At 39.6% G+C, this 20,535-nt stretch overlaps 1 long non-coding RNA gene across 1 annotated transcript; it reads right to left on the bottom strand.

The window, feature by feature from the left end:
* Positions 1-465: 465 nt before the first annotated feature.
* LOC123941334 lies at positions 466-8,998 on the bottom strand. The gene is made up of 5 exons (XR_006818265.1): positions 8,975-8,998; positions 5,044-5,152; positions 4,648-4,758; positions 3,358-3,564; positions 466-591 (listed from the first exon to the last, which is right to left on the bottom strand). It is a non-coding gene; the product is annotated as an uncharacterized LOC123941334 (long non-coding RNA).
* Positions 8,999-20,535: the final 11,537 nt, after the last annotated feature.

Here is a 20,535-nt window from a genome sequence, read left to right as displayed (position 1 = left end):
AAAAGGACTCTTGGGACTTAACTTATGTAGTTTGAGTTCCAGTCTGAGAAATGCAATTGAATACATGTTGTCAGAAGCATTCACCAGCCTGACAGCAAGTCTTTATAGAGTTAGACCTTCTCAAATATTTCTCTTCTACTTCTGGGTTTGTTTGTGTGTTTTCCATAATTCCAGAAAAGGTGCTTCTTGAGCCACATTTTTCACCCTTGAGTTCAGCTGGAATCCTTCACTTGCTGTGGTTGATGACCATTTAAAACATTTAAGGGGCGCCTGGGTGGCTCAGCGGGTTGAAGCCTCTGCCTTCAGCTCAGGTCATGATCCCAGGGTCCCGGGATCGAGCCCCGCATCGGGCTCTCTGCTTAGCTGGGAGCCTGCTTCCTCCTCTCTCTCTCTCTGCCTGCCTCTCTGCCTACTTGTGATCTCTATCTGTCAAATAAATAAATCTTTGAAAAAAAAAAAAAAACATTTAAAAGACTACCTGTGGAAGTCAGGTTCCAGTTCTTGCTAACAGTGGCTAAACACTGGACAGGGAGAAGCCCCCAAATCAGAATTGTCTTGTCTCCTCTGCCTTCAACAAACAAAATCAGTTTCCTGGAGAAAAAAAAAAAAAAAAGAGTAGGTACCAGTTTCTTAGCCAAGTAACCTGAAAACTTATTTTTTATTTCTTTAAAATTCATTTTTAATGATCTGAATTGTTGAGTTTTTCTATGAAAGATAAGTAAACTTATGTTGATGATATATGACTTTCATTTTAAAAATATATGTTTGTACAAAGGCACTCATAGAAAGGTAGTGTACCCAGTGGTTCAGAGCGTGGGGTCCTCACTTGCCACTCTGCATCGTATCATCCATCAAAATTATTTGAATTATTTTTCTGCTCATTATGCCAAAAAAATCACTATTGTGTACCTTTAAATATATAGGAATACACAAAGAAAAAAGATTATAATTAGAAGTAAAATATCAATAGTGGTTATCGCTGGGTGGGATTCTGGTTACTTATATCTTTTTCTCTATTTTCCGAATGTTCAGTAATGTTACCATATCACTTTTAAAAAAGATGATTTAAAATCCATTTGTGTAATTTATAGGTCATATGATCACGATTATTTCTGAATATACAGCAAAATCTCAGGGCCTAAATACACAAAAATAATATTAGAAGTGATTATATCTGAGCAATAGATGGAGGGTAATTTTTTCCTCTTGCACATTTTAAATTTTTTTCCATAATGATAACAAACTATTTTATTATAGAAAATACTGTTTGTATAAAACTCAAGGGTCCGGTATGGTTTCGAGGAATATATACTCACACATACCATAAACTATTTTTTGAGTTTTATTTCTATTTCACATTTAGAATTTAATAGACTGTAAGACCCCCTACAGGATAAGCCACCTGGTGCCCAACTCAACATAATCAAACAGGCAGAAAGAGAGGTGACACATTAGGACTGTTTTGTCACACTGCATGAGTCACAAGAGAGCAAGGACTGCTTTAATTACTAGTCATTGGAATTTCTGATAGATATTATGGAAAATTTTAAATCCAGTTAATTTACTTTGGCAGCTTGACCATGGGCTCATTTACAATCCTCTGAGGGAACTGCAAATTTCCCATGCTTCAATTTGGGATGGGGTGGCATTATTCATATAAGAGCACTGTGGTGGAATTCAGGCCTTAATGTTAGTCAGAATATATTTTTAACCCATCAGAAGCCTAAATCAAGATTATTCGTGTTTGGAAGAAATGGGATAGAGGGAAAAAAAAATCAATGATAAGTTTTAAAAAATGTGTACATGGTCTACGCTGATATTAAAACCTAAAATTTTATCATTGGAATATTTTCATAGAACCCTGTTATACTGACCCTTCCCAAGAATCTTCCAAAATTCTTTTGGCTAATATCTTAAGCAGTGGTTTCTTTCAGAAACTAAGCTTTTGCAATCTTAGAACGTGAACTCCACAAGCAGAAGAGTTTTCCCTTCCTTCATTTGCCCTCCATCCAAATCCCCAGTTCATTGCCATGAGCATTTGGAATGTTGAATGAACTCTTATTTCTTGGGAGTGGGAAAGAGGTAGGGCTCAGACCAGGTTAAAGAAAAAGAAAAGTGAAAAAATTCAAAGGTGTATTTGTGGATGCTCTGAGAACAGTGAAACCTTTTCGTTCATAGAAGATATTTAAAACTTCCAGGGGGCACCTGGGTGGTGTAGTTGATTAAGCCACTGACTATTGGTTCCAGCTCAGAGTCGAGAAATGGAGTCCTGAGTTGGGCTCCATGCTCAGCATGGAATCTGCTTGAGATTCTCTCTCCCTCCGCCCCTCCTGCTCAAGCTCTCTCTCTCTAAGAAATAAATAAATCTTTAAAAAAGATTTTTTAATAATATATTTATTATTATGCACTGGGTGTGGAACCAACTTAAGATTCCTTCTCTCCCTCACCCTCTGCCCTTCACACCCGTCCTCTCTCTCTCTCTCTAAAACAAACAAACAAACAATCGGGGCACTAATAAAATAAATAAATAGATGGTAATATATATTTAAATATATAATATATATATTATATAAATAATAATATATTTAGAAGAAGAAGAAGAAGAAATTTAAAACTTCCAGGTTCTGTTTTAGAATCTTCATCATATAGGCTGATTGTCAAAACAGACTTGAGTGAATATTTATGAAGCATGGGTATTCATCTCAAGGGGAAAAAATTTCAAAGCAAAAGATGTGTTCAATTTTTTTTTTTCTTTTTCAAAATGCAAATTGATCTCTTCTGGGCTTTTTTTGTTCGTGATTTTTTTAAGCCAATAAAGCACAAGTTTATAGGTAAAAGTAAGTCCATTCAGGAGGATCATATTTCCCCCTCAAGGTTTTGGGAGCATGAGGATATCAAAACCCATTAAAACTATGACCGGCGTAAGGATAAGCTTGATACCTAAATACATGTTGGAACAAGAGAACAGCTCACTGACGGGAGTTTCAGCTTCACCACCACTCCCTCTGGGGCTAGGCTCATCTTGATAGACTTGACTATCTGCTTGCATATGCTTTACATTACTCACCACTGGCAACCTGAGATAGCGGCCGGCATGTGGGAAGAAGTATGTCTTGCTTCATTACTTCTATTCATTTCCTCCTGAGACTCGGATCTCAACCAACTTTCAGCCAACGCTGAAGAAAGAACTGGCCTTTATCTTCTCAATAAGTAACTGACATGCAAACACAACTGCAACTGAATAGTCAGTTTTCATGATTTAGACGTCAATATTCTCACATGATTAACTTAAAGGAAGTCCTTTAAATTCAATCTGCCAGCTTTGAAATGTATTGTCAGTCTAAGGGTTCCTCTTACCTTATTTTACTTTGGTTACTGGCGTTCTTGATGGAAGAGACCTCGATCCCCACTTGCCAACTCATTTCTCATTTCTTGGATGTAGTACAAGCTCTGGCCTGAAGACTCTGCCTCTTCCTTTCCCTTACTCTTGAGACTGGCAGTATCCTTACCATAAGGCATATTTTCATCTTCTCGCTGATGACCAGTCTTGACTGCAGAGTTCAGCTTTGTGGAATACAATCGAGTGAGGTCAGTGATGTTTGTAAGGACACTCACTTCTTCAGCAGCCCAGACCCATAAGATGATTTCCCTGACACCACTGTGAATCAAGGAATAAATGCAGCCTCTCTAATGAGGGGGGCAACCCTATTCCCTCTTTGATGTAGATCTGTGATAAAAACCGGGGGCGCCTGGGTGGCTCAGTCAGTTGAGCACCTGACTCTCGATTTTAGCTCAGGTCATGATCTCGAGGTGGTGGGATCAAGCCCACATGGGGCTCTGCACTGGGTGTGGAACCAACTTAAGATTCCTTCTCTCCCTCACCCTCTGCCCTTCACACCCGTCCTCTCTCTCTCTAAAACAAACAAACAAAAAACCCAGGAGCAAAACAGTAATGAAGAGCCCACAAGAAGCCCCATACAAATGCAATCAGGGCACTAATAAAATAAATAGATAGTAATATATTTAGCCAAGTGTTGCTCCAACATCTTTGATGGATGAAAGCAAGCATCGTAATCCACACAGCAGCCCTACAACAGAGGTCGCATTCTCATCTCCATTCCACATAGGAGGAGAGAAAGACACTGAACAGTTAGATAATCTGTCCAAGCTCACACAGCTGGTAAAATAGGATTAGGATTCTGGACTCCAACCCAGACCCCATGCTCTGAACCACTGGGTACACTACCTTTCAATGAGTGGTTTTGTACAAACATATATTTTTTAAATGAAAGTCATATATCATCAACATCTCCAAACCCCAAAGGAGGGCACATGCCTGGTTTAGTGATTTTTCTTAATTTCTGGGTTATCTTGAATAAAAACACTAACTTATATTTTTTAAAACTACAAAAACCAAGTTGTTCAGTTATATGATTAATGAATCACCTTAACTTAAAAAGAATGAAGTCATATGAAAAACTAGAATATTTCCCTGCCAGAGTCACAATGAAAACATAAATTTATAAATTATAATGTATGTCAGCAACATACTCCTAAATTTTATTCAGGGATGACTTTCTTCCCTTTTTTGAAAAAACAAAAAACAGTCAGGCATGCTATCAGCGGGCAGGTCTAAGTTTAAATCACCTCAATGCATTTGTACTCTCTCCATTATAGTCCATTAAGTGTTTGCCTCTTGGTTGTCCATCATTTACTTTGTTCTTGGCGGGGTCACTTAATGGCTCTGATCCTTAGCACCTGCAGGGATATGGGATGGCTTTGAGATAAATGGTGTGAAGGTCTCAGGTGATACCTGCCTATGATAAATCACAGTTACTATCACTATTGCCATTTTCATTATTAATAATTCTTCTCTAGAGGATGTGCTGGCTCTGTCTGCCCAGTCTGTCCCCCTCCTTACTTCTCCTGGTATTTGTGCCTCCCACTCCCTTCCTCTGAGGGATTCTTCCCAGTTCTGTGGTATCTGGAGGGGCTGACTACAAGGGTGGGTTAGGACTCACGGTGGTCCTATTGGGCACCTACCTGGAATTCCCAGATTAGAGGGGAAACAAAGTTCTTCTTTTAGTTTGAATTAAAATCTCTAAGAATGTAACCCCAGAGCTGTCTAACATCACATTTGTGGGACATATATCTGTAGAGGAAACAGAGAGAATCTGAAGCCAGTTCGTGGGTGGCGAAGCTAAGGAAAAATATACCCGAGTACAGCTTGACCCTTTCCCTTCCAGGTACAGTAATTACTAGAGCCCCATTTATATTCAGTTTTCAGAAATTTGCAGTTGAAAAACTTCTGACCAAGTAGGTTATTCATTCATTCATTTATTCTTTCATGCATTTATTCATCAGATGTTTATTAGATGTCTACCACTTATATATCTGGTTCTGGAGATCTCTCTCTCTCTCTCTCTCTCTCTATATATATATATATATATGGTTCTTAATATTTATAAGAAACTGAGTAGCTGGACAGGTTTCAGAGGAAAATTGCAATTCTGGGTCTGTTTGAATTTTTGGATGGTCTTAGGCATGAGGGATGGTTTATGGCTTTCTGAAGCAGGCCTTGGGGTCTTGGCCAAAAGTAGGACACTTAGAGCCAGGCTACCATATCCCTCATTTTGTAAAAATCTGAGTCCAAAAGTAATTTTTATTATTTTTGAGAATACAGAAAGTCCAGAAGGCACAAGTAAGAGAATAAAAACCGTCCATAGACCAAATACCAAGAAGTAACCTCTGTTAATATATTGGTATATCCATTTCCAGTAAGACCTTATTTTGTGAGTAAGTTCATGGGTCAGAATTATTTTGATCCTTCAAAGATATTCTATTTTTTGGTCCTCTTCTGTCACAACTAAATTTGATGGCCGTTTAGGGTATAATAAAGGATCTTCAACTGGATAATCAGAACAGCATTTAGCTGTGCCTTCTCATCAGAGGCACAGATTCTGCTTAAGTGACAACGGTCCACAGCCAATGGGTCATGTTCAGCAGGAGATCATCAGAAACTCTACTTACAGCTGTCACTTGAGCAGTTAAGCATGAACTAGATGACACATGTGAGAAACTGGCCGTCCTATTAGACCAAAGAAGAGGCAGTGGAAACCTAAAACAGCGAAGTTCTGAGGCTCAATTAAACTCCAGTCTCTTCCTCCCACATACAAAGGACACCCACTGATCCACTAGTTTGCTCTTAAATGAGTTCCATCAGAAACTGATCCATGACATCTCTCATAGAACTTAAGGTCACCCAGTCCTGTCTGGATGTTTCGCTAAACTCCATGACTCAGAGGTGTCCTGTCCAGAAGGATATAGGATTTCATCCCTGTGGGTAGTTTAGAAACTATTCTTGTGATCTTATTTATAATATTCATTTCCTTCAAGAAATTATGGCTAAAGTTCTACGTGAATTATCACAAATTCTGAAGTGATATCTTAATTAATGGTTTTGAATCTCTTAGTTTTTATTTTTCCCACGAATGAAATCTTGTCATAAAGTGGCTCTGGTAATGGTGAAATATCTTGTTTTCAGACTAACTGTCCTACTAACTACAATTATATATTCTAGACAAAATGTAAAGATCACCTGTTCAAAGTCACTAGAGAAAGTCCAAAAGGAAGCAGAATTGAGAAGTTATTCAACACTTAAAAGAAGCAAAGATATGGGTAAGACCCACATTATTCAGTTTTTCCCTGGATGGGGGTGCGGGACACACTTCAATCCAGGGCATGGAGGATGATCTCCCATAGAAAGTCCTAATCTTAGTAGCCTGACTAAGTAGCTTGGACTACCACAATAGCTGGAAATTGAGAGAACAAATCTCAAAAAGGAGGGAATCAGAGTAATAGGAGCCCCAAAAATCTGTGTATTAACGTCCCTCAAATTCTTGGTTAACTTCTGAAATGTATTTATGCAGGATAAGATTCTAAGAAACTCAGAAGGAAAGTGATAGCTGGAAAAGCTGAAAGACCTGTGCATTGGTTTCAGTGGCCATTCACCATAGAGAACACAGAGTTTAGACTTCAAGACCCACCCAATTAGAAGCATTTGGTGAAAGTCCCAGGCTTCCATTAAAACTGCACAAGGGACATGCATTAGGAGTAAAGACTTACTTTCAACCTCCAAAATATGCTAAATGAAAGAAGCCAGATGCAAAGGACTACATACTGTCTGAGTCATTTATTGCATGGTTAGAGAAAATAAATTTATAGAGACAGAAAACAGATCAGTGGTTGCCTAAGACTGAGGGTAGTGGTGTGGATTAACTAAATAGGCACAAGGCAGCTTTTTGAAGTGATGGAAATGTTCTAAAACTGAATGGTGGATAAACAAAATGTCATATATATGAATTATTCATATATATATGGATGAACAAAATGTCATATGTATATGTGTATATATATATACATATGGATTATTCTCTTTTAAAGGGAAGGAAATTCTGACATATGCTACAACATAGAGGAACCTTGAGGACATTATGTTAAGTGAAATAAGCTAGTCACAGAAGGACAAATACTGTTTGATTCCATTTACATGAGGTACCTAGAGCCATCAAATTCACAGAGACAAAAAGTAAAATGATGGTTTTCCGGGCCTGGGAGGGAATGGGGAATTGTTGTTTGGCAGGCATAGACTTTCAGTTTTACAAAATATAAAGAGGTTCCAGAGATAGATGGTAGAAATAATTGCCCAACAATGTGAATGTGAATGTACTTAATGCCCCTGAACTGTACACTTAAAAATGGCCAAAATTGCAACTTTTATGTTATATATATTTTACCACAATTTTTAAAAATTGGCTTGTGGTAATTGTACAGTTCTATTAATTTATGAAAAATCACTGAATTATACACTTATAATAGATGAATTTTTTTGGCATGTAAATAATACTTCAATTGAACTACTAAATAGACCCTTAGTTCCTCAGACTAAGAAATTTTCCTTGGGACTAATGACAAAACTAAAATAAACCTACACTTAAGAAAGGCTAAAACCAAGATTTCCCAGCTAAAGGGGATTTTCCAATAATACAACTACTTGTTAGAACAAAAATCACACACTCTTCAGAAAAAGATAACAGAATTCAGGTTGTCCATAATGGACTATCAGAACACCAACTATGCAATTAAAAATTACTAAATGTAGTTCATAATCAAGAGAAAAATTTTAGTTAATAAAAACAAGCTAATAGATGGTGTAGATGTTCAAATTAGCATAAAGAGATTTTGAAATAACAAATATTTAAAGCATCTATAGGAAAAGTTTAGTAGGAAAGGTGAGGTAGGGAATTTTAAGAAATACATGGAATTTGTAGAAAATTTGAGAAAGAAAAGAACTAAATGGAAATATTAGAATTAAAAAGTACAATATTGGAATAAAACATTCAATGGACAGCATTAAAAAATATTTGGCCATACCAAGAGAAAGCATTAGTGACTTTGAAGATAGAAGTCACCCAAACTGAGGCACAGAAAAAGAATAGATTTTTTTAAAAATAAAAGGAACCTGAATTGCCTGTCAAATGATATCAAGCAGTCTAATATGCATGTAATAGGAGTCCCAGAAGGAAAGGAGAGAATGAATCAGGCAGAAAATTATATCTAAAGAAATAAGGACAAAAAATTTCTAAATTTGATCAAAATCAGCAACCCATGGATCCAGGGTACTCAGTGAAAGCCAAGCGGGATAAAAACAAATAAAATCACATCTGACAAGATCATAAGGAAGCTTCTAAAAACAAAAGATGGAAAGAAAATCTTAAAAGCAATCATGGTTTAAAAAAATTCGTCCCATAAAGAACAACAATACTTATGATTTCCTTCTCCATCAGAAAAAGTAAAATCCAGAAGATAATGGAACCACATCTTTAAAATGTTGAAAGAAAAAAAGCCAAAACTCTCAATCAAGCATTCCAGATCTGGTAAAAACATCTTCTGAAGTGCAGGTGAAATAACTTACCTACAAATAAAAAGCTGATACAATGTGTTGTCAGCAGACCTCTCTTATAGGAAATGACCTTGACCATTCCTCTGGCTGAAGGAAAACCACAGGTGATACAGTTTGGATCTATTGTTAGGAAGGAAGAGCACTGGAATTGGAAACTATCTTTAAAAAATAATAGATTTTTTTGTATTTCTTTTCTTACATTCTTTAAATGTCAATTCATGGTTCAAAACAAAAGTGACAATACTGTATTGTGATTTATTTCATGTTGAGAAGTTGAAAATATGAAAACAATACAAAGGTGAAAAAAAGTGTTAATGCAATTACACTACTGGGAGATTGTTACACCATGTGAAAAGTGACATGTTTATTCAAATTACATGTGACAGTTAAGGATGTATGCTATAATCCCAAAAGAATTCTTTACCATAGATTAGTTACTACTCCAATTTAATAATATTTCCATTAAAACTAAGAGGCATCATGCGAAAGTTACTTTAAAAGTTACTTTTAAAAGTCACAGGAAAACACTATAAAGTTATAATAGGATGCAAATATTTCCAATAGAAAGACAAGATTTTTCTGAGTATTCAAATTTTTTTAAAGATTTTATTTATTTATTTGACAGACAAAGATCACAAGTAGGCAGAGAGGCAGGCAGAGACAGAGAGAGAGGGAAGCAGGCTCCCTGCTGAGCAGAGAGCCCGATGTAGGACTCGATCCCAGGACCCCAGGATCATGACCTGAGCTGAAGGCAGATGCTTTAATCCACTGAGCCACCCAGGCGCTCCTCAGATATTTTCATCCTCTCTTTTACAGACTCAGAGAAGGTTCAGAATAAATTAAGGTGATGTGTTTGATGAAAAGATTTAGGCAAAAATAACAAATTTCAAATTTTATTATAATTCTTTCCTTATCTCAAGCCTTACAATACAAGATAAATTTAAAACATCACTATTTTAAAATTCAGTCTGCAGGTTTGGACTAGACAGCGAAACTCTCCACAGAGAAACTACCCTGAGAAACTGGTCATATTTTGTGGCTTTATAAAAATAGAAATAGTAAAAACAATAAATAAAAATAGTAAATAATTATTGAATGTCCATCATAGGTGCCAAGGATAAGAGTTAAGAACAGAGTTGATGACCATCCTGACCTTCAGGGAACTCTTCATCCAAAATAACACATAAATAATACAAACAGAATACAGAAAGCACACAAATAACTAAAATTCAAGACAGAATGCAAAAAAAAAAAAAAAAGAGAAAATTATCAAGTTTAATGGAGAATGAGATCATCTCTAGTTGCAGCGATTAGGAAAATCTTCAGAGCGTTTGCAATGGACCTTGAAGGATGAGTGGGATTTTCTTGGTGAAGAGTGTGGAGCTACAACAATAGACACAGAGGCACAAAAGTGGGAAACTATGAAGTGTGTGAGTGGACGATCCAGTTACTCAGTTCATCTTTGTTACTAGGGACTAATAGAGGAGTCATCAGAAATAACTTGCACAAGCAAATTGGGGCATCCACTGAAGGGATATGCAGGTCACCCCAAGAATTCAGAACTTTGTTCTCTGGGTTATAGGATGTCATGTCTACATGCCAAGGGACTGACATAATCAAACTCTATTCTTGGGGAAGATAAGTATAGCTGATGAACTACAGACAAGCGAGACTGCAGAGTCCCATAAATATGTCCTACTTCCCTGAAGGATTACAGCATGCCAGGGACTCAACTCAGATGCCACTGGAACAGAAGCCAGAGCTAATGTCTAGGAAGATGCTGCCATGGGATTCCTAAATCACCTAATGTCACACACGGAATGCCTCCAGACTCCCAGCTCCACATGGGGTTCCGTGCAGCATATAAAGCTGAGTGACATCGAAGAGCAGATTAAAACACATTCACAAATCACAAAACACAAGCTAGAACAGAACAGATGCTATATAGTTGTTTTATCCTTCAGGACATGAGCAACCACGGCTGAACTGGGCAGACAGGGAACAGCTGGAACTTGAAAGTAGACATGTCTATCAGGATAGAGTCAGTCTGAAAGGACAGACTCAGCTTCAGGCAGAAGGGCAAGTCCAGTTGGGCAAGCAGAACGTGAAGTCTGGGAAGCACAGCCATCAACTATAGGTAGAAAAAGAGATAGAATATCTCACCACAGCAGGGTCCAACCCCCAGTAACACTGCGGTCTTCCTTTATGACAGAGCAGAAGTAGGGGAATCCAGCACAGCCAATAATCACAGATGTTAGCAGAGAAGCAGAGTTATGAGGGCACTAGCGTATCTGTCACCACTCACAAGAATGACTCTGTTAGGCTTAGGGTCGAGGCAAGACATCAACATGGGAAAGGGACAGCCGCTCGCTCTCTGAAGAGACCCTTGAGACTGCCCACATTATAGACACTGTTCTCTTGTAGAGTCTAGTCAGGTAAGCTAGTTCTGAGGCACAGAGAACCATCACCAAAACTGGGCTATAAATTTGAGAGTATGTGTTAGGACCCAAACATAAAGCCAATTAATGGAATTGGGGTCCAGAGTCAGTATCAGTCTTAGATATTCCACGTTGAAGGGACCAGCTAGAATTCTTTAAATCTGCCCTAATCCTGGTCAGAATCACAGTGGAGATTGAGTAGAGGTAAGTCATATGAGTAAGGATGAGATAAGGGTGGTCAAGGCTGGGAAGCAAGGCCTCCCCTGGCTAGAAAGCATCAGCCCAGTGGGAAAGCCATGATTCTGACCAGGAGGCTCAGAGCAAAGGATCTTTGATGAGACAATATTGGAGATGGCTCTTTTCTAAGAGATAAGATTTTTCTTGAGACGAAGAAGAAATAGAAAGACTCGCCAGGCTGTTGGAACAACACAAGCAAACAGGGTGGTCAGAATGTTAGTGATTCTCAGGGTTGTAGAGAGGGGTGAGGTTGGGAGACATGGCTAAATGAGACCCCCAAACCAACCTAAGTAATCGGGATTTCATTCTATAGGTAACCAGCGGACATTAGAGATTTTGAGGAAAGAAGTGACAGGGTGCCATTCTGGATTATAAGCTTGACCAATGTATCTGAATTCTACCTCTCCACCTTCTCAATTTGGCGGGAGGGGTTTCAACCATAGGAATACTGACAATGCCCTCCCCGCTCCAGTATTGGATCAAACGGGATCATTGTTTGGGATCAGCCTGTGTCCCATGGGACACGGGATCAGCCTGTGTCCCATGTCCAGTCTGATAAGGAGTCTCCGTTCTCACTTCATCTTGCGGTCTCTGCAGACACTTTTCTCTTTCTCCTTTGTCTCAGGGTCTTGACCAACACCTGTTGGTCAACAGTGTGATAACATAGAAGTGTGGTGTTCTGCCCTTCTGATTCTCTGATGTGCAAGATATTACACAGAAAGAGAAAAAGTGAAATTTGGTAACATGAGCAGACCCCAAGAATGTAAATTAGTATTCATCTGAATTCAGATAACTGGATTCTCTACAGTACTTGAAGACCTCTTCACAGAAAAGAAATTAAAATTTTCAACTTTGACAGAGAGCTACTTTCAACTACAATATTTTTTTGTAGGCTGAAGAACTAAAATTATCATTTGAATTTATATAACAGCATTCCTGGGTAAAACAGCAGAACCTAAATCTGGCTATCTTAAGCAAAAAGGCAATTTAATGGAAAGATTGAGGTCTCGTGGAACCACAGCAAGCCTGGAGAATCAGGTCTGGAAAATGAGGAGCCCAGGGTTCCTGTGAGGCATCAGGAATCCCCATCCAGGTTGTGAAGCCCCATCCTCCCAGCCTCAGGCCACCACCACTGCTACTCAGATGAATGCTCTGATTCCAATCTCCAGATTCTTGGAGCATTTTCTTGAAGTTGAAAGTTCTAGGTGTGCCTAGCTGGTCAAACCAGTCCCAAGTAGTTCCGCAGCAGTAAGATGCAGGGACAGGCAAGAACCTGACTCCTTTAGCTTCCAAAAAGGAAGGCAGTCTCGTAGACTACATACAATGGGAATCTTCCCAAAATGGAGAGTGGGGTGCAAACAGGAAGGAGTATTCAAGATTGAACAGTCAAAAATTACAAGGGTTCCTTACAGTCTCCCCATTTGGGTCCACAGATTTTTTTTCTGGATAACACAAGCGTAATAGAACTGAGATCACTCTCACTGCTTCCCAAAGGGAACTGTCTAAATTAAGTAGTTACTGCTTCCTAGCTCTTAATCCAGGATCTGTAGATGATGTATGTTTCCCATATTTGCAAGATGTGATTTAAAAAAAGAATTCGTCCTACAAAGTAGGTGAGAGAAGAGAAAGAAGAGTTCAGTTAAGATATATATGTATACATGATAGAATGGAAAGTCAAATGTAGTTGAGGTTCTAGTCTTAATTTCTGTAAATAATCATGAATTTATTGCTGATTTTCAACATTCAATGTTATCAGAAGCAGCTACACATCGATTGTTGACTTTCCTTCTCTTTGGCACATCCCATGTTCCTTTTGCTTTAGTCAGCATAGGTGGTTGCAGTTCCTGGCTTTATTGAGTTACCCACAACTTATTACTGGAGAGACTGAGCCCCCGGAGGTACTGTATGTAAGAAGTTGTATTAATGAGATACATGGAAGAAGGAGAAGGTTCCCAGAGATCACATGGGTTTGATTCATGCTCTTCCTTAGCACCTTTGAGAACAAAACTATATTTTTCTTTGATAGCAAAGACCTCTTTGATAGCCAAGACCAGTAATCCCTTTTGATCCTGATAGTAACAGTGTGGCACCCAATTCACTAACATCATTATTGTATCCAAGTAGGAAGCATTCCTACCTTTAGACTTAAGCATTTGAATCAGCAAAACCCAGCATGCAGGGATAAGAAGTTAAAAAAATTTGCAAGCAGATTATTAGGAGCAATTATCCTTTAGTTCACAGACCTTAGTATCAATAATCTATATGAAAAAAATCTCTTTGGTTCAGACCATTTATATTAGGATACTGACCCTACCGACCGTTATGGAAATAATGCCCATTTTGTCTCTGATAGTTAAGTAGAGTTATGTGGTTTCTGCCACCTCTGCATGTTCTGGTCAACCATGAAATGTGGTAGCCCATTTCTACTGTCTTGTCTCCGACCAGAATCTCTAGTCTTCAGAAATGATGTTTCCTTTACCAATGTATGGATGAAGATCTTATTGAAGACAGTAGATTGTTAAGACAGTTTATGATGTAGTTGGGTAAGATGCTTCCAAGGGATCACCCCATATTCTCCATGTATAAAATAGCATGTTCTTTATTCTATGCCAAGAAATGTTTTCATCAGGCCCAATATTTTGTGGGCTAGGATAGAAACTGGGTTTGGGTTAATTAGCCAAACAAATTATTAGAACCACAGAGGGCTACTCAGGCTTGCTCTGGATGCAAAAATGCCTGCTAAGCACATCCATCTTTAAAAATTCAGTCAGATATATAATTATATTCCCCCTGATTTGTCAAGCACCATCAGGATCCGCCCCCACACACTCCACAGATTATTTTCCCATAACATTAGCAGAACTTAGAATTCTTATGGTATATAAACCTTCTCATCAAAAGAATGATTTTGTAATTGTGCTCAAGTCAAGTTGAGATTTAACTCCAATTATTTCTCTGTGAAGTGAAGTGTCAAGGCAGGTAGGAAATTTAGAAAATTAGTTCTTCTTCAAGAACTCCTCCCTCAGGCTAAAGAATAGTCTTGAAGCAAGAGAAGAACAATCTCATCCCAGCAGGAAAGGGAAATTGCGCCCTTGGGAAACAGAAACTCCATACAGTATAGCGTGAGGATTTGGGTTCTTCAGCGGCAAGTTCTCTCATGGATCTCACCCACTGTCCATGGCCTACTCTTTTTTGATGGATGACCACATTTTTATGGAAATGACATACATAGCAAAACATTTATTGAATTGATGTAATTTGGCATCTTTTAGAATAAAAAAAAATCTGCTTCTGAATTTTGGCTTCTACAGCTTTATAGCTGCAAGGTAATAAATTCTTTCATCGTGGTTACAGAACATCCCTAAATTTTTTTCCATGCCTTAAACTGAGAATTTAGAGATTTGCACTTATCGCTCTCTGACTTTAAGCCATCCAATGTTATTAGAAGCAGCTACCCATCAATTTTTTCATCTCTGTCACACAGTTTTTATGGTGGTGACAACATGGTCTGCCAGAACATTCTCCTCAATGGATCCTGGAACATAGATGTCCACAGGCAATCATTTCATTCACTATCTTGTCATTACAAGCCACAGGCTACTGGATTACCATCCCAGAAAAATAACAGGACGTTCAGTTCCCTCTACACTCTCTCAGATTGAGATTGTCTCCAATTCCCCACATTTCCTTAAAGGTCTATTACTCAAAACTCCACTCTCTGATAGAAATTTCTGAATAGTCTGGTTAAGAGATTGGGTGGATTCTAATCCTGACTCTGCCATATATTAGCCAATTTGAGCACACTCTTGCATTCAACTATCCTCCTTTGGAAACCAGAACAGTAACACCTACCTCAATGGCTCTCGCGAGGATGAGGGAGTTAAGACCTGTAAACGCTAAGAATGGTGCTTGGCATTGCGAATGTGCTCAGTAATTGTTAGCTTATTGTTATAAAAATAATTGTGATTAGTATTACTATTATATTTATTATCAGACAAAATTCTTGAACATAAGTGAAAGAAACCAAATCTGGACATCTCAAGCAAAACAAGAGAAATTATTGGAATATCACAGAAAGGATGGGAAGAGGGAGGACCAGACCTGAGAAGCATGAAGGGACAGGAGAGGTCTTAAGGGCTATAGGCAATCATAGTCAAAGGACAGAGAGGGCAGTAGGATCTGGTCCACACATCACTACTGCTCCTGCAAAAGACAGACCCCAACCAGCTCTAGGTTCTTCTGTCAAGACTGAAGTTGCAAAGCACTCATTAAGCTAAACCTGTATCACACGCTTCTAGGCACTAACTGCCACCAAAACTACATAATGGGAGTTTCCCCAAATGGTAGTTGGGGTGTTATTAGGAAAGATGACTTCGATATTGAAAAGCCAAAGGATGACGAGTGTTGAAGTCATTAGGTAACATTAGTGTCACACAGAGCCAATAATCAGCAATCCATGGGTATGGCAACGTGGCCAACACGAAGCTTCCTCTGATTTGAGTCTGAAATGCATGTGTCCAAGAAAGGAGGTTGTCAGTTTTTCTGACAATTTGAAGTATCAAGTCCTACCATCTACTCCAGGAAACGTTCCCAAGGAGCTAGTTCAATTCCATCTGACATCTTCTCTTCCTCTCCAGACTCACTTCATTTTCCAGGTCAGGATCCCAGCTTCTTCTCTCCAGCTCTAGGAGAGCGAGGGACCGCTGAGAAACAGAAAGGTCAAAGATGCCTTCAGGGATGGGGTAGCCTTAGCTCATCTTTGAAGGATGAGTCATTCTGCATAAGAAGGAAAAGATATGGCTGTTCAAGCCACTGAAATGAGGATGAGCAAGGCCACGCCAGCAGGACTTGCCTGTCTCTCTGCAAGTTTCATCATGAGGATAATGAGAGAGGGAGATTGAATGGAAGGCCAAGTCCAGTGTGTGGAGGCCCTTAGCTGCCAAGCTAAGCTTTGAAATTTAAACTGCGTATAAACTTAAAAGGAAAAAAGTGGGATCAGAGTCACAGCCTTGGTGACAGCAATGTTTCAAAACTGAAGCTTAATCTGACATTCCTGCAGCATGGGTTAAAGAAGGAAGAGTCAGAGGCAAGGAGACAAGCTAGTATTGCAATAGTCCATTCTATCCCACTCCCTTCTGGGTTTTGACAGGAAGTCATTCTGGAAGAAACTTAGGGTGTTTGCAGCAAAAAAAAAACTAGAGTTTTTTGGGTTTTTGTTTTGTTTTGTTTCTTAAGATTTATTTATTTGACAGACAAAGATCACAAGCAGGCAGAGAGGCAGGCAGAGAGAGAGGAGGAAGCAGGCCTCCGCTGAGCAGAGAGCCTGATGTGGGGCTCGATCCCAGGACCCTGGGATCATGACCTGAGCCGAAGGCAGAGGCTTTAACCCACTGAGCCACCCAGGTGCCCCAAAACTAGAGTTTTTATTATAAAGTCAAAGAGCATAGAAAGCCCGCAGAAAGGACTGGGTGTGATTTGGCTTAATAAGCTAGACTGAAATATAAGGGCAAGGCCAATTTCGAGAATGCTGATGGCAATGGCTCAACAGGGTAAAAGTTCACCTCTGGAGAAATTATCTGTCTTGTGTTCAACTCTAGAATTACTGCTCCTCATTCCCACATGCCCAATTTTACAGTGGAGTCAGTCCTTTGAGTCTTTGACATGGAGAACCTTACCAGCCCTTTGGGGAGCTTCAGAACGTAGTAGAGAATTATCAGGCGAAGTACTCTGCCGGGAAGACAACTTTTAAATCAATTGCTGTTTTTATATCCCAGGTCTATCGGGCATTAAACAGGAACATCAGAAAGGGGAGGGAAGAGATGGAAGAGGAGTGTGGCCCAGTCATAGTGACCCTGTAGGTTTCCAGAGTAGGTGCCAGGACCCAGGTTTTCAGCCCCATACAATCATTCCCATTTTAGGGTCAGCCACTTCCAGTGGGTCAAAAATGAGATGACTTGGGTCCCTACCTAAGGGTGGCCACACTGTCCCCATTTACTCCTAGGGAGTTCCCAAGACTTTCAATGCAAACCTGAGAGAATCCTGGGCAAATGAGGGCCAGCTGATCATCCTAGTCTTAGGAGCCTGGTCGCAGACATAGGGGAGGTTCGATTAGACCTGCCTGTTTTCAATTGCAGTATCATGATGGCAGCCCCCTGGTGTACAACCAGGAACTATCCAGTTCTTCCCGCACCTCAAGAGCTATAGAGGTTCTATATAGGTTTTATAATAGAGGACAAGGACAGGAGGCTGACGTTTGATTTATATTGGACTTTTTTTGCTAAACTTGACAGGTGGAAACTTGCAGTCAAGTTAGAAAGACAAGAAAGATCATGTTTTCTTGAATAGCTGATGGCTTGGAGTAGTTCCTGTCTCTTCAGATAAGATTAACAACTATTTCCTGAGCATTTTGTATGTGTCAGGCACAATGCTAAGTATTTATATGTATTATGTCAATCAATTCTCACAACAGTTACTTGGGCTGAGTACCATAAACATTCCATTTTACAGTTGAATCAACAGAGGCTCAGAAAGGCTAAGTAACTTGCTCAAGACCACAGAGCCAGATGTTAAGTGAGGGAGCCCGATGGATTTTCAAAGTCTAAACTCTTTATTATTCACTAAATTCTACTCTCTTATTTATGGATTAAAGTCAATGTTGACAGGTCTACAATTTGTGGAAAATATACACAAGAGTTTTTTCTCCTCTACACCTAATAATATCCATAACCTACCATGTTCATTATTATTTAATGATGATTTAATGATTATTATTTTTATAGAATAATTATTGACTTCATGGAGGGGGATTCACTTACTGGGACTTCTTATTTCTGACATAAACTTCCCTCTACCCTTCTTTCAAGATTTAATGTCAACACAGAGAAAAAATGACAATTCAGGACAAGGTAAGGATGGTTCCTGTTGCATTTTAAAGTATCTTTTTTTTTTTAACTGTTGTATTGCCTTCCTAACAGGACTGATGATTTCATCCAAAACCATGGTATCTAAATCTCTCCTCTCCTCTTTGCAATCACTCAGCTTCACAAAAAGAGCCACACTCAGAGAAAGCTACGTCCTTTGCATTTTGTACATGAGCCCAGTTGCAATCTCTCTGAGGACAGAACCATTTCTCATTAGAGCTTAACTTCCAACACAAGATGGGCTCATCAATTTTAAAGGCCATATACATTTTATGGAAAAAATCTACTCTGGAATGGCGAACTTAGAATGGAAATCCTTAGAGTTCTACAGTGTTACAGCTTACTGGTGTCTTTTTAGAGAACATAGATCAAGTAAGAACTTTACAAGTCACAGCCTCAATTTTGATGGAGCAATGGCTCTAGAAGAGGAGTAAGTTATAGTGTCATGGGAAAGTCAGTCAAAAGCAGATGCATTAATCTTTCCTGGAGTCTCCTGCACTTCTTTCCTGTCCCTGAGTCTTAGAAGGTGAACAAGCTAAGAAGTTTTGGAGTTCCTGAAGATGGGTCTTATACAGACCGCAGTGTTGGCACTCTCCACAAATATGGGGCTGAAAAGTCATGGTGATAGGCCAGACAGCAGGGTACATAAACCAGATATAGTTGCCTAAATTACCATGACAAGGACTGGTTTATGAGGAATATTGAAGATGCAGAACTCGTATCTCCTTCCAAAGAATCTCCTGAGGGAGGTAGTCGATGGACTGCCTCCAGCTGATGCCCCTTTGGACACCCCCACTGCCTTCCCACCCAGGCCACACCTCCCCCAGGATGGCCCCAGGCAATGACTGAGCATGGTGCAGGTGCTTGTGCCAACCCAGTCCTACACAACGTCAGACTCTCTTAAAGGCTGGCCCTTGCTCAGGGACTCCCCATCAGCCTGATTCCAGCTTCCTTAGATCTGCAGTCCACCTTCCTGCCCCATCCTCCTTCCTCTCTCCTGTCACAAGTATGGCAGCAGAACCAACCAGAAGAAATATAAAGTGAGTGAGTCACATACAAAATCTCAAATTTTCAAGAATTCATTACAAAAGGAAAAGGAAACAGATGGAATAAATTTTAATTATAAACATATAGAGAAAATGATATATTTAATTTATCTCAAAATATTATCTCAACATAGTGTCACGTTTTCAGGGTCATTAAGGATATACTTTACATTCTCATATGTGTGGCGGGTTTTTGTTTCTCTGGGTAGGAAGTTTCAGAACTCCAGGGAGTGTTTTATACACCTCAGTTCAGCCTAACCACATTGCAAATGTTCCACTGTCCCGTGTGCTAGTGGCCATCCTGTCAGCCAGTGTGGCTCCCGAGGCTCTTCCTGCCTTCCCATGCTCCTTCATCTTTCATAGCCGCCCTCCACCAAAACCCTCCACATGAGCCACTGCTTCTCAGGGGACCTGAACTGACCTGGTCTGCCTCATTTTTTCTGGTCCAAATACTGTCGTCAGATGCAGATTCTTAAAAAAAACCATTGTCAGGGGCGCCTGGGTGGCTCAGTGGGTTGAAGCCTCTGCCTTTGGCTCAGGTCATGATCCCAGGGTCCTGGGATCGAGCCCCGCATTGGGCTCTCTGCTCAGCGGGGGGCCTGCTTCCCTCTCTCTCTCTGCCTGCCTCTGCCTACTTGTGGTCTCTGTCTGTCAAATAAATAAATAAAAAATCTTTAAAAAAAAAAAAAACATTGTCATTGTATCACTCTCCTGCTCAAGATCCTTCAGTGACCACCCTTTATTCCAATGAAAAGCTCTCCCCTTGATTCCCGCTGGTCTCCAAAGTATCATGACCTTCCACACAGTGCGTCTGCTAGGGGCACACCCAGACCCAACCCCATCCAGTCCTCGAGGTCTCTTTCACACCTTCAATCCTGCAGGTTGTTTCCATTTCCTAAAATGCTATTTCTTCCTACTGAACTTATTTGTGG

Source organism: Meles meles, chromosome 5, assembly GCF_922984935.1.
Source record: "Meles meles chromosome 5, mMelMel3.1 paternal haplotype, whole genome shotgun sequence".
In the NCBI taxonomy this organism is placed as follows: domain Eukaryota; kingdom Metazoa; phylum Chordata; class Mammalia; order Carnivora; family Mustelidae; genus Meles; species Meles meles.
Note: the sequence above shows the minus strand (reverse complement) of the source record. Positions and strands in the feature narration are given on the sequence as shown.